Genomic DNA, 15006 nt, shown 5'->3' with positions numbered 1-15006 from the left:
TGTTATTGGTGGGAATAACTTGGGGACTGCAGAAAGGAATATCACAAATATTTGGTCCCCAAATTCTCACATTAATAGAATGATCTCTGAAGAAATATAGTGTGTTCCTCTGTTTTAGCTGCTCTTTCCACATTTGTAGTCTTATGCAACAACAGACACACAAAATATGAGCCCTCAGAGCTAAGGGTCACAAAAGAGTATTGTCCTCACAACAAACCAAGTTTCAGTCTTCAGCCAATCAACTAAAGGGCAAGAATCCAGGAGACTAGGGTACTTGCTTTGGATGACTGAATTATCATGAAATAATATGATGGGATTTCAGATTTCTACCTTTAAAATCAGGATATGAGTCAATGTAAAGATATGTCTAAATTTTTTTCCTTTTTTTAGCAAAGGATAGTATCTCTTTCTGCAGCAGATGAAGGTACAAAAGGATATCTTAACCTGTGAAATGTGTCCTTTCCATTTCTGAGATGAATACTTCCCCTCCATCTTTGAGATTTTTGCAAAAATTTAAAGTTTGAAATTGACCTATGAGAGGTAGGTGTGTGTTTTCTTAATTGCAATGTACTTTTTTCTCTTTAAGAGAATTTGCATCTATGAAACTAAGATGACCGGCTGCATTAAATTACAAAGAAGGTGCTTACAAGAGTCGGTTATGTGTACATTTGTGGGAGCAGTCCTCTTATTTCCACAGTTGTGTTGAAGGTATGGGATATAAGGAATTGAAGCAATGATGCTCTAGGGCAGGCTTCCTCTCATATGTGCACCACTAGAAAATCCCCACTCCTGAAAAGCAGGGTTTTTAACATTGATCTTCAATGAGAATTTTTATCTCTGGTATGATGTGACAAATCAAGGCCAGGGATAACTGTTTCTGTGTTTCCAGTCGTAGAACTATTGCCTAAATGATTTTTTGTGTGTTGCTACAAATATATTAATAATGACAGAATGAATTTTTTAAGGGAAAACATAAAAATAACTTGTTTTCCTCCATTGCTTATTTATCAGTGTGGGAGTTCCAAGGTTACTTTGTACAGTCCATCCTTGCCTGTGGCGTGCCTCTTCAGTCAAAGGGCCACTTGTTCCTGCTTTAGTGGATCATCAGAAGAGACAAACTACTCGTGTTTGTATTTTGAAGGACAGGTAATTTTAAGGGAGTATAGGACATCTTACATGCAAGCTACATGTGTGAAAGCAGTACTGCCTCTAATTCTGTTGCCTGCAAATACTGCCTTACCTGTTCTTGTAGTTCATGTATTGAAAATACCATCACTTGTTTTACTCTAGCTTCTTTGAAGAGTTAATCAGAGGAAATAAAGCAAATGTTATACATACATCCATATTGACACTATTTTGTCACAAATGGGTGCCCTGGTTTTCTGCCTGTATAGTCCGGCATGGACAGGAGGGTAAAAATATAATTGACGATGCCTTAAAAGGCATAGGGCATGTAATAACTTGCTGGAGTGCTATTTCAATGGTAAGTATTAGGGGAATTATTAATGTAAAAGTGCTTCTTGATTGTATTACATTGTATGGTCTTACAGTAGATTTATTAAAAATAATGCAGTATAGTTTCTGGTTTGTGCTTTGGAGGTCTTGGGTTCTGACTTCACATTATAGGGGATCCTTTTCAGAAAGCAGCTAATAGAGTAGAAGCCTCTATTACATTACATGTAAGCATATAATAGCATGCAAGTTTTATAGTTAAGTGTGGAGTTCTTGGGTTGGTGTTTGTTTTATGAAAGATATGATAACATATATGCAAATGAATTTGTGCAAGACTTTGTTCCTGAGTTAAAATTTACTCTGGGTAGGATAATATTCCATAGTAAAAATTATTCAGTATCAAAATAGGAGAAATTGTTACAGGTTATGATGGGGTAGGGGGCAGGGGAGATAAAATAAAACATGCCCCAATGAAAAGAAAAAATAAGAAAGAAAAAAAAAACTTGGAGAGAAGAAGGGGAGAGTTTGGTTGTTTTAAAAAGCAGGCATTTGAAAATTGGAGGATATGAGGGTGGTTGGAAAACAAGAAATGAGTAGGAAGAAATGAAAGCAGATGGCAACTTGGAGGCATATGTCTTTGTGTTGTTTGCTTTTTAATATAATATTCTTTTTTTTTTTTTAGTTTCTGTAACTAATATTTTCTAATTCTGTAACTCTAATTCTCTAATGAAGCAGGACTTCAAAGTATTCTTACAAAGTGGATGGCATTGCTATATCCTACTAAAAGGGTGAATCTGGCCCAGAAAAACTAAATTTACTAATGGTAGTCTAATTGAGCTTCACTTTTCAAAGTGCTGACTAGCCATTCCTTCAGCAGAATGGTTATATGAACTGCAAACATTCAGTATCACAGAGAATTAACGTGAGTCTGTGATCATCCAAATCAAGTAATGGTTTTGAAACTGTAGGTAAGTGACTTGTCCAAATTCAACTGAGTCTTTCTGCTTAAATCCTTTTGTTCTAATTACAACAGTTGGTATTAACCACGTGTTCCCTCTCACACAGATCAATACAGTAGTTAGAGTCATTTTTTTATAGGACTGAAGAATATTGAAAGACCATAGGGCTTTGCAAACAGATTGTAAAAACAGTCATTACATTTAAATAATAGTATTTTAATAGAATTTGCAATACTGTGACATTTTTCGTATATTATTGACATACTGTTACTTTATGAAGTACTAGAAGCTCACGGTATTCAGATTTCATGTATCAATTAGTGTCTGTTAATTTTGTTGGTAACAAGGTTACAGTTCTGAGGTGGTGAAGCTAAGAGACAATTCTTTGCTCTTACTACTTGCATCAAAGAATAACTACTGGCTGATTATTTCAACAACGTCTTGGTCTAGGAATGATACGGTACCAAATTAAAATTATCAACATAGGAGGGAAGAAAAAGGGGGAATCCCTTTCTGAACACTAGAGGTCATTTTATACTGATAACAGGCCTGAATCTGGCTGCAGCAACCCAGGATTTGGTTGTAACAGTCAAGAAATGAATATATCTGTTGCTCCTATGACTTGCTCGTGTTATTACATACCTTTGAGTTTGGCAGTAAAATGACAGGGTGTCTGAATATTTATGCCAGCTGGGTAGGTAATGCAGAAACCAAGCAATGTAGTTTCAAGAGCAGAGTTAGGAAGAGCTTTAAGCTGATAGCAAGAGGACAGGAGAGAGAAAGTGTGGGGAGGGAAAGGCAAGACTAAAAACAATTCCTGAATTAGTTAGCTCAAAAGTGCTATACGGTTATAGTTATAGGATGAGCTACTGTTGAATTACTATTTCTTGATGGAGTACATAGATTTAAGTACCCTTAAAGAACAGCCATCACAAATACAGGCTTCAAGCCGCTCTGTTGTAAAATACTGATGACATATCTTAAGAATTATGGATGGCAAAACCAAATCATATCAAGAATATTAGAAAGGGCTCTAGATGATGAGGCACTGATGAGGCCTTTATCTACTTTTTTGGTGGTATTTGGTTAAGTCACACCAGCTTCCATATCCACAGGATAGCCCATATGGCATAGAGCCTTTTGAATACATAGAATAGAGTGGGCAGGGAATACAAGACAGAGAGACTATGACTCTACAGAGACTATGTGTCTGCACTGTGCCAGAAATAGAATGAATTCTGCACACAAGAAAAAAATTGTACTGGATGATGAAAACTTAAAGGTGACAGGGAAGAGGTGAGGAAAAATGGTATAACAGAATTTAGTATAAAAAAGGAAAAACAGCAGGGACAGTTAATAACAAAACAACCATTCTAGGGAACAGGATTGAGGGGAGGGGGTGTTGAAAATCAGAAGAGGTAGAGAATACTTGGAGCAGGAGGTAACTATGCTGGAGAAATGTGCATGTATATCTGTGCATGTCTCTATAGACATTTAAAACTTGTCTCCTTCAAGCTCAGGTAGAAAAGTAACTTCAGAAGTATTCAGAGGTTTAAGATGATTCTTTTTGGCTGATGTGGTAATATTTGCTTTGAATGATAGACTTGAGAAAGGGTTGCCTCTCCTGATGTGTTTGCACAGTGAAGTATTAAGTATAGGGGGGATTCCTCTGGTACTATTGCAGGAGAGGTATTAAGTAGGTATTTTTCTTAATATTACAAATCCTATATAACAGTTTTTTCAATTCAAGAATATTCTGGTAGAGACTGAGGAGTTCCATGCTTAAGGCATGTGTTTAGAACTGTTTACATCCTCTTTGTGTCTGCAGAATGCATATTCTAGGCATGGAGTGAATTTTGTCAGATTTTACAAGAACATAAGTTAAATTAATTTGAGGTACGATTAATGACTTCTGTAAGAAGCAGATTGGGACACCTCTACTGTGCCGTGTATAGCTTATGTAATACAATAAAATATACCATTCCATCTGTTTAAAATCTGATGCTTTATGTATATGCAGCATCTAAATTACTTCTGTTAGATTTTTTGATCATCTGTGATCACTTCTTAAAACTAAATTTTCACCTTCACTTTAGACTGAAGAATAATGTTCTGTGGTGAATGACATGAGTTACTGCCCCATTTGGAGTAGGACTTTCTTCCTTGTTTTCATTGCTGAGTTCAACTTATGCATCCCAAAATGCACCATCTGAGAGTACTGTTGATCTCCAGTTCTTCTCTGTGGAAAGTGGGACTACACATTTTCTTCCTTCATATAGGAGACAGTAGGAAACATTAGGTCAGTAGGATAAAAATGCTTGTCAGGGAGACTTGCCTTGTGTGAAGGATTAGTTTCTGTTCCAATAGCTTTCATTTTCCCCAGACTCCTGTGCTCCAGGCAAAATCTTACTTTTAACAGATGTAAAATTCTGGATTTGGAACATGGTATATACCTGTGTGAGGTCCTGTTTTGGGAAGGATTCTTTAATGGCTTCTAAGTAACTGTGTTTAGTGTTACAAATGTACATATGACCTGGAGCAAGTAAATGTTTGAAGTACATAGAGAGTGTACCAATAAGACAGAGAAGACTGAGTTTGGGAAGATTAGAAGTTTTATTCTTTGCATTACTTTAAAAACAATAGGAGTTAATATGAACTACTTTACAGCCTGTGTCAAACAGGAATTTAGGATTTTGTTTAGCTTGTTTCAAGTCCAGTATCTCAGGGAGCACCAGAGTTTGTTTTTTAGGAAACATCCAGTTTAAGTACTTGCAGTGAAGGAGAAATCATTGCAACACTTGTAATAGCACAAGCACTCAAATGATGGATTTGCTTTTTAGTTTTTTAAGTCTGGCTTGTCTTTCATCCATTGGCTTGTTTTATTTTTGTCTGCTGTATTAAAGGAGTTCAGTTCAACAATATTTATCTGTTAGTTACCTCATTTTAGAAAAAGAAATCAAAGGAGTGACTGAGTGTATTTCTTCTAAGCTCATACTAATTGGATTTCATTATATTATTGATTTCTCTGAAATTATTATCTTTCCTCATTAATTATTTCTATTAGTACTCAGCAGGACTCAATATTAAACTCTGAGTGTGAGATCTTCTGGAAATATAGTAGAGTTTACCACTTTGAAGGCAAATGAATTTTATTTTTGGCAGTTCTTTACAGCTGGAAGTGGATCAGAAGCTCTTGTCTGGCTACCTCACTCACTGCCAGAAGGTGTCAGTACCTCTGTAGTAGCAAGGGAAAGAAACATGGCTTAGATCTTACAATATTGGGGGGGGGGGGGGGGGCGGGGAGGGTGTTTGTTTGTTTTGGTTGGTATTTGCGTCTTTAAAATAAACTACGTATCTTGGTAGTAACAAAAAAACCCCAAACCTGTGCAGCTTGCCCCTTGCTCCCACTGTAAACATATTTATGGCAATTCAGAGCTGGTTATGAATGAGATTAATGAATCAATTAATTTTACACAGACTACTAAAGTTTTTGGCTGTCAACAGCAGAGAAAAGTCTCCTACTTTCTCATTTTTAAACTAAACTTTCAAACAGTAAAAAAAAAAATATTTTGTTACCACATTCTTACTAATTAGCACTCTCCAAACAATAATTTTAAAATGCTGTCAAGGGAGAGGAAAACAGAGTTGGATTGCACTTGAAAATGCATGTAATGTGTTATTTTGTTTAACAGAGCTTTTAAACTTAAGGCTAATCAGACTGCTTCCTAGAAACTTAAAAATCCAGATGACATATTTTTAATTCCTGCAGTGCTTGCAGTTAACTGTTACAGCATTATGGTAGTTGTTTTTTTTTTTTTTTTAAGGTACAATTACCCTTCCTGCTCCCTCTATTTGAAAAGCCATCTTGTTTAATCTTGGTTTTGGAGAAGGAGGTATGCAAAAGCTTTTTTTCTTATACTCTGAAGTTAGAGAATTGCAAGTAGTAAACAGAAAATAAACTACATCTTAACAGTATTTCATAGTTAGTTAACCAAGTTATCAAGAATAGCATTGGCTAGGGCATTTTTCAAATGTTTACTCCAGATGTTTACTGCTTCTCTTCAAGCTGGATAAATTGGTACAGTTTTGTATACCAGCATACTTAAGTCGCTCAGGTGTCTGTAGAAGTCCATTGGAATTTCTGCTTTGCTGCCATCACCTAAGTCACCTTGAGCAAACTTCTTAATTTCCCACACCTTGCTTTGCAGGTTGTGTAATGAGAATAAGAAATGTTCCAGTCCTAGTCTCTCAGGATAAGTCTGCAGAGGTTTGAAGAGTGTTTGTGTCTAGAGACAAAGGATTTGAGGCATATTCCAAATCCTAGCCTGATTACTTAGTTACTTGTTTGTAACCCTTTATAATATGGAGCCTAAATTTGTTATCCAAAAGTGACCCAGTTGTGAACTGTAATGAAGTGTTAGTCTGGTAGGTAAGTTATCCTTTTTATACTACAAGCAATTGAGTTAAAGGGATGCAAAAAATGGAATTGAGATTGTCCTTGTCCACATGATTCTTTTGATTTATCTAGCTCAAAGAAAAGCTGCAAGGTTTAGGATAAATACCTATGAAATTTACTAAAATACAATCATGCAACTGGGACAGTATGAGTTCAAGACTAATGCAAAGAAAAATTAAAAATTATACATTTAGTGGCATAATTATATGCTGCTGTGAGTTATGTTAAAGTTTACTAAGAGAATTAATACATCTAAATTCATATAGGATACAGTGGAACACACAAGGCAACTTGTTGTGGTCACTTAATGGAGAGGCCCACATTTCAGGAGGTCCTGTTATGGTTCACCACAAATCTCAGGACAAGGATGATTCACTTCTCACTATTTTTTTTCATTCTCATCACTCATGAGTTGAGAGCCCACTTGTAGTAAACTGATTATTCTTTTCTTTAAAAGAAAGATGGCTGATATACGGAGTCTTCTGATACCATTGTACTTTTACAATAGTTAAGGACTTGCTTAAATTCTTGTTTAGACTAATGGCAGTATTTCCTACATAACTAGTATTATGTTGGCACAAAGCCAAGTGGTAGACAGTGGAGATTCTGCTCTATTGTACTTGGACCACCAATTCTCCTGTTCACTTCTGCATGCAAGTGCTCAAACATAAGGAATTTGGAATACTTGCTACTCAGAAAGCCAAGAACTGGCATCTTAAGGAGGTTCAGCATCTTCTAGTATTGATTCCCTACAATTCATTCAATTGGAGATTGCATATACATTTATTGTGTAATAATCATTTAATTAGTGATTGTGATTCTTTGTAGTCAAGGGAAAAAAAAGATAGTTATATCATATTTATATTTATACTTATCAGACAAAGAGGGAACTCTTCTCAACCTGAGTAAATACACTTGCTGTGTGTAGAGTTGTAGTGCCTTGATTTGGGAAGATTCTGGGAATCAAGAATGCAGTACTGACTTCTTAATTTAGTTAATTGGCATTGTTGTCACACCTGGAACTGCTGAAACAGTTGTTGCTATATAGGAGCTAGTAATACTGGCTAAAAATAATGTTAAGTTTTAGTACAGAAGGTAATGTTACTGAAAATCCAGACCATAGCTGTCCTGTTCATTATTCGCTTGTTTAGAATTTGTGACAAAACTGGGAAAAATGCCTGTTGCAGAAACCATTCATGTGACTCAAATAGAAATAGTTTTAAGTAGAATAGTTGGCAAATGTGCTTTCAGCAGATAATTGTTCATTCAAGGCATTCAGTGAATGCATGTGAACATGAATGTTTTGAGGTCAATTGGCAGCCATGTTTATATCATTAGCATCACTTTTTTTTAACAATTAGCTAATTTGGCTAAACTAAATACAATTTTAGTTAGTTGGCCTCTCAACTTTTTTCTCCAATCAAGACCATTTAAAATTAGTTAATACTAACTTTAGTATATTAAAACTGTTTTTATTAGCAAATACAATGACTTTAATGTTCACCTGGATTACAATGGACATTTTTAAAAACATTTTAGCTAGAACTAAATAATGTAAGTATTGATTTATAAATCATTTCTAGCGTAAATATAGAGAACAGTGACTTCTGAGATTATGCTTGCTAAGTATAAGAAACCATTGAACATTTTTTGGTTTGTTTTTTTTTTTTTACAACGTAATCAGTATTAAAAAAAAAAAATTTAAAAAACCCCTCTTCTCCTGATCTGGAGTTGCTGAGCAAAGTAGAGATGGTTAATGGTCTAAAAAGCTGATCAAAACTAAGCTGGATTGTCCTGTGTCTAATATTATATGTATGTTCAGAGACTTAAAAGAATAAGCTAATATTTATATTGGCTTAAAAATCTAGTTCTTGGAGGTCAGTCACAGTGAGAACATCCATCTTCTCACTAAACTATAAAAATGATACAATTTTGGAGGCTTCCGTGGTTTGTCTTATTTTTCTTGGTTTCCTGTGTCTGGCATGCACATTTTGCCAGTGCCAAAGTCCTGAAATGATATCACCCATAACTTACCACTGGAAGATGTGTGCTGACAGGAAGCTGAACTCCGTTGTCTTCTCTGTTACTGCTTTCTGACAGACTTCTTGCAGATCTGAGAGCAGAACTTGGTCTTGGTGGGATGGTTGCAGCTTCCGTTTTTAATATAGAAAGAGAGGCTTATATTAAACTGGAATGTAAAAAGCAGAGGACATTTTCAGTCTTTTTCAGAAATGTGCCAGTAAGGGAACGTTCCAGGTTCATGGATTCTTGGATTGCAGTTAAGTACACTTATATCCACTAGTGTACATTGCAACTAAGTAACATTTATATTAATTTCAGTATAGTAACAGATAAAACCAGGGTATGGTTAGAAAAAAAAAGATTTAGAATCATATCTTCTACCTTTCAGGGACTATCAGAGCTGCCTGCCACCAGGGTGTGTTGAGAGGGGAAGTACAATTTGATTGTCTTACCCTCCTCCCCCCCCCGCAATTTTCTTCTGGAAATCTGCTGTTACAGCCAAGGAGCACCCCTTGTCAAAAGCAGCAGGAGTTAAATGATACAAAGCTATAAATGGAACAACCAAGGTTTCTATTTGTGAGAGACAGTACTTTTTGGCACTAGGTCTAAGCTGTTTCAGGTTCAAAATACAATTGACTGTATTTTGAGCAAATTAATTGCATTTCAGAACGCATTGTGTTGGATGTTGATTGCTAATTGAACTTACCCATTCTAATGCTGAAGTAGTCTCTTTATTTTCTGTGTTCTAGGATAAATGAACTGCAGTCTCTGCCTTTTCCATTCCTATAAATTTAGTGTAGAGCAACATCAGGATGAGAAAAGAATTTGAATGAAACAGAGCATGTGTGACCTTTCTTCCATGGCGAAGGTGGGTGGCCAAGAGACCGAGTAAGTTTGCAGGCAGGTGCTGCTGCTGGAATTGCAGGGGAAATGAATGCGACCCCAGATTAACAAACTCTAAGTTAGGAATCATTGTAATTGTCCCTGTCAGTGCTGCATGACTAGACAGGGGCTTCTACTGTGTGAATCCTACTAATGTGCTCTACCACAACCAGCTATCTTCAAGGAAAAGATTTAAACCGTATGGAATTTGAATTACACAAATCTGTAATGTCTAAAGATAGTTAATTTGTGACATAGACAAACTAGTGTTTAAAAACTTGTGCTCAGGTTTGGGGAGAGGGTGCAATCATGTTTGGCTGATATGTACAGAATGCAAATCAAGGAGTGACTAGAGCTAAGCTGTGGTGTACTCTGGTTCATTCACAGTTTTGGTCTGAATTTGCTGATGCTACATTACTGAATGCACACTATTGCACATATAATTTCAAGTGTGTGTTATATAACAGAAAATAGTTAAATGAAAAAAAAAAAAATTAACCTAAGTACACATTAGAACTCCATGCCTGCAAATGGATTTGTGAGGACAGAGGAGGCTGGCTTAATGGCAACCCTGTGTGGCCAGCCATGTCTGTTGAGGACTAATGCCCCATATTCATCATGCTACTCGGGTGCATAAAGGATAGCAACAAAGTAGGGAATAAACTATTACTTATGTCCATTGGCATAAAATAAAAAGCAATGGTTTTAAGCTGCAACAAGAAGAATTTGCATTAGGCAATAGAAAAAGATGTTTGAGAATCCGCAAGCTTTCTCAGTGAGCATCCTCCAGAAATTGTTAGCTGCTATAGTCCTGTATCTCCGACATATTCTAAGTGACTTCCAGTGATTGCCTCTAGCTCTATGGTATGCAACTGTGCAAGTCTGAGGTATTTAAAATACAAATAAGGAAATAGATGTGAATGAAAACTTTTATTGTTAACTCTTCTGTTCTTGAAATGTTGCATGTCACATTTAACACAGAATAGTTAACAATATTTATTGCTGTTGCTCAAATATTATCCAGAGGTCAAAGATCTATTACACTTGCTACTGGGCAAACATGAAACAAATTCAGCATGTTGGGCTGGTGTTCTTAAACACCTATGTCAATTCACAGAAGTCAGTGAGTCTCGAGTAAAATGGAACTTTCTCAGGCATCTAGTCTCAGTGCTTCTTATAGCTGTATGCCTTTGCATGGGAAAATAAAAGTGAGGCTGCAGGTCAAATCTTGTTCTTTGCTATAGCAGAGGAAAGCTAGAATAAGTATATCTGAAATTATTATTCCACTTTTATACCAGCACTACTAAGCAAGTCTACAACTTGAAAGGAGTGAATGAAAACAGAAATTAATAGCTGTAGAGTTCAATAGGCAATGGTTTTTTGCGCTGAAGACAAACAATGACGTCAGTGAACTAATAACTTCAAGGTTGGGTAAATAAGATTAGAATAATAATCTATACCCTAGGAAATTACAGAAATCTTCAGTGGACTGTATTGAAGACATACCAAACAATTATTCATTTCAGGGAAATTGCTACTGCAGACGATTGTAACTTTTCCAGAAAATTCACAAAATTCCTTCTCTCCACTTGTCACTGCTGGCTTAAAAAGCAGATAAGAAGGAAAAGAATTTTTGATGTTTTAGTATATAAATAAATTAAAATGGGGGCTAGGGGAAAGAAAGGAAGCCTTCCATGTTATTTTTGCTGAGGAAATACCAGAATGGCAGCCAAATCATTAAAAAAATATATCTATTCTTGTCTTAAAACTTTGACCACTAGAACTTATCTGTTACCCAAAGCTTTTATGTGTTTTAAACCATTGTTTAACAAAAGAAACAGAGTATGCAAAAGTTGCACTGGTACAAATATGGTGGTATTTATCTGTGGTTTTTATTGATTCAGCTAAGCATTGCCAGTGGGTGTGCTTTTTTTTTTTCCTTCTTTAAAACCAATTGAAATTTGGCTTAAAAATACTGACCAGAACATAGGAGCATAATATTATTGCACCCCTGAAGCTAATAATGTCTCGAGATCAAAATGGGTATAATCCACTTTAACATGAAGATAACTGACAAAGTCTCTTGGTCTTCCTCTATTGTCAGACAGAAATTTGTCCAACAATAAACAAAAAAAAATATTTGCTTTGGAATTAATATAAGAATGTTTTTCTGAAAGAGCTCATGAAAGACAAGGAGACACATGATAGTTAAGTCACTTGCTCATGCCATGCAAGAAGTCTGTGGAAGAATAAGGAGTAAGTTATCTATGATTAGGACATTTTTATTGCTGTTCTACATCCTTCCTACCTTCTCTCACACCAGGAAATAATCCTCAAGTTTTGGTAGTAAATAACATCCTCTTTGTAAGGCAACACAGTGAAGTAATAGTGTGTGTGTGTGTGGGGGGGGGGTATCAATTATTAGAATAAATATTTACCCTACATTAGTCTCTATAGAGCATTAACTAAGACTATTTTGGTAGACCAATTATAAATAGTAAACAACAAATTGCCAGCTATAAAATTGTCGTGGTTTAACCCCAGTCAGCAACTAAGCACCACGCAGCCGCTTCCCCCTTCCCCCTCCCAGTGGGGTGAGGAGGAGGAAAGAGGGGAAAAAAAAAAGTAAAACTCGTGGGTTGAGATAAGAACAGTTTAATAACTAAGGTAAAATATAATACTAACAATAGTAATAATGAAATATAATAATAGTAATGAAAAGGAATATAACAAAAAAGGAGGGGGAGGAAGGGAAAAAAACAAACAAAAAAAAAAACACCAGTGATGCACAATGCAGTTGCTCACAACCCGCTGACCGATGCCCAGTTAGTTCCCGAGCCACGATCCACGCCGCCCGGCCAACTCCCCCCTGTTTATATACTGGGCATGATGTTCCATGGTATGGAATATCCCTTTGGCTAGTTCAGGTCAGCTGCCCCGGCTCTGCTCCCTCCCAGCTTCTTGCACACCTGCTTGCTGGCAGAGCATGGGAAACTGAAAAGTCCTTGGCTGAAGATAAGCGCTACTTAGCAACAACTAAAACATCAGCGTGTTATCAACATCATTCTCACACTAAATCCAAAACACAGCACTGTACCAGCTACTAAAAAGAAAGTTAACTCTGTCCCAGCCGAAACCAGGACAAAAATCTTAGAGCTAATGGTGAAATCCAAGTTAACAATAATGCAATTGACTGTAATGAAGCAGTGTTTCAGCTTAAAGGTAGATAAAGGTAACAAGGCTTTATACTTTGTAACGGTGTCCGTATCTCGGAAGGTATCAGTGCTCTGATATTCCTTGTAGCAAAGCTCTTCTCAAGTTCAACTCGCTACCCTTGTCTAGAAAGCTAGGTAATATTTGTTGCTATTTTAATAAAACACAAAATAGGACAGTTGCCATCCATCTCTGAAAACCGTGTGTGCCTGCTAGAGGATCTGTAAATAGGGAGCATTTTGTACAGTAAGTCAGAGCTAACTCCTGGTTTACTGGCATGCCCTGTAATAAAGTAAAACAAATGTTTACAACTTTCTGGCCTTAAGACTCTGATCGCAAAACTATACCTGAACCCAGCTTTCACAAGGAAAGATTCTCTCCAAACATACATTTTCAGTTTAATAAATAAAGAAGGTCCCTACACTTACCAAGTATTACCAAATTTAAGCAAAATTAAAGTGATTCTGGAGCAGAAATGTTCTATGCAAGAAGTGTAAAGTAATTCTTCCACTCTCCTTGACACTGGAGACTGTCAAGGATTACTATTTTGGGCACCATACTTCAAGAAAAATGTAGACGCACTGGAGACAATCCAGAAAGGAGTAAAAAGAATGAGCAACAGTCTAGAGGGAGCATGAGGGAGGGTGGAAGGAATTGGCATTGTTTAGTCTAGAGAAGAGAAGACTAAGGAAAGATGGGATGTCAGCCCATAACCATGAACAATGTTTCTGCAAAGAAGAAAATATAAACTATAGATGGGAAAAGAAGTAATGAAAAAACTGCAGCAGGGGAGATTCAATATCATTGCTAAAACTAGCTTTCCTTGAACAGATTCATGAAGGGCTTAGTAAAGTTTTCTGGCTAAATTTCATTTTTTGTTCAAAAATTAAATGCCAATATCTGGCAAAGATGTGAAGCACAAGTAAACTCTGTATACAAATTGTAACTCCTAGGCCCATTCTGAAAACTTAACAATAAACTTTCTAGCATCTCGAAGATTTTGTATTAAACAAATGTCTGCAGTATGTCATGCCCACTTGGGATCACAGGATGCTAGTTGCTGAATGCAACGGTGTTGAAGCTGAACATAGTGTCGACATTATAAGTAGCAGCAGTCTATTTTCATTTGGGTTTTCATTTCATTTTTCAGACCAACAAGAAAATCTCAAAGGGTGGTAATGGGTCAATCCCAATTTTTCATTGAATTTTTTCTTTGTGTGGGCTACTGAACAGAAGCATGAGTCTTGCTCACATAGTTGTTAATTCTGTGTGAGATCTGGGCCTCTTTCTATTCCTAGTCCATTAATATTTCTAGAATTGAAATGTGGCTTTAGAGACTTTCAAACCAGTTGTTCTGACGACTCCTATGCTTAATGAGGAAACTGATTTTTCCTTTTTATATCAATATCTTCTTTAAGTAATTTTGAATGTTTTGAAGCTGAGTTTTCAGCCCTATCTTCCTGCTCCATTCCTACTCCTTTCTAGAGATCTAAATAATAAATTCACTGAAAAGTACGTACTGTAGCTATAAACAAGCTATAAGCAATCCAGGAGATTTCGTGTAGATATGCACGTTAAAAGTGCATAAAGATTAAAGGACATTTTAGACTTATATCCTTCTGAACTGAAACTTAGAACTTTACACTTCCTTGTGGAGAGGAGTTCATAGTATTTGTATTACTCACATTTACTTTGTGCTTCTAGAGACCAGATATCTAGGAAGAGACCATTTATCAGTGATTCACAAATACTCTTAGTCAGAAAAGATGAACAAGCTGGGCTTCCCTCCTCAGAGTGCTACTAGAAATCATCAGACATGGCAGGTAGATGAAGTTTTACCCCATCACCATTGTATTTTACCTAATGTGTTATATTGTGCCATACCTTCTTATCTCCTTAAGGATGCAAGTTTTCTGGAGTATTTACCTGCTTGACAGAATACAGTAACTGTGGCACATACAATTGTAGCAAGAGTAACTTCTGAGTTGCAGTCAGTTCTAGCTTTTATAGTTTTCAGTAACA

Source organism: Gymnogyps californianus, chromosome 3, assembly GCF_018139145.2.
Source record: "Gymnogyps californianus isolate 813 chromosome 3, ASM1813914v2, whole genome shotgun sequence".
In the NCBI taxonomy this organism is placed as follows: domain Eukaryota; kingdom Metazoa; phylum Chordata; class Aves; order Accipitriformes; family Cathartidae; genus Gymnogyps; species Gymnogyps californianus.
This window is presented reverse-complemented; position numbering follows the sequence as displayed.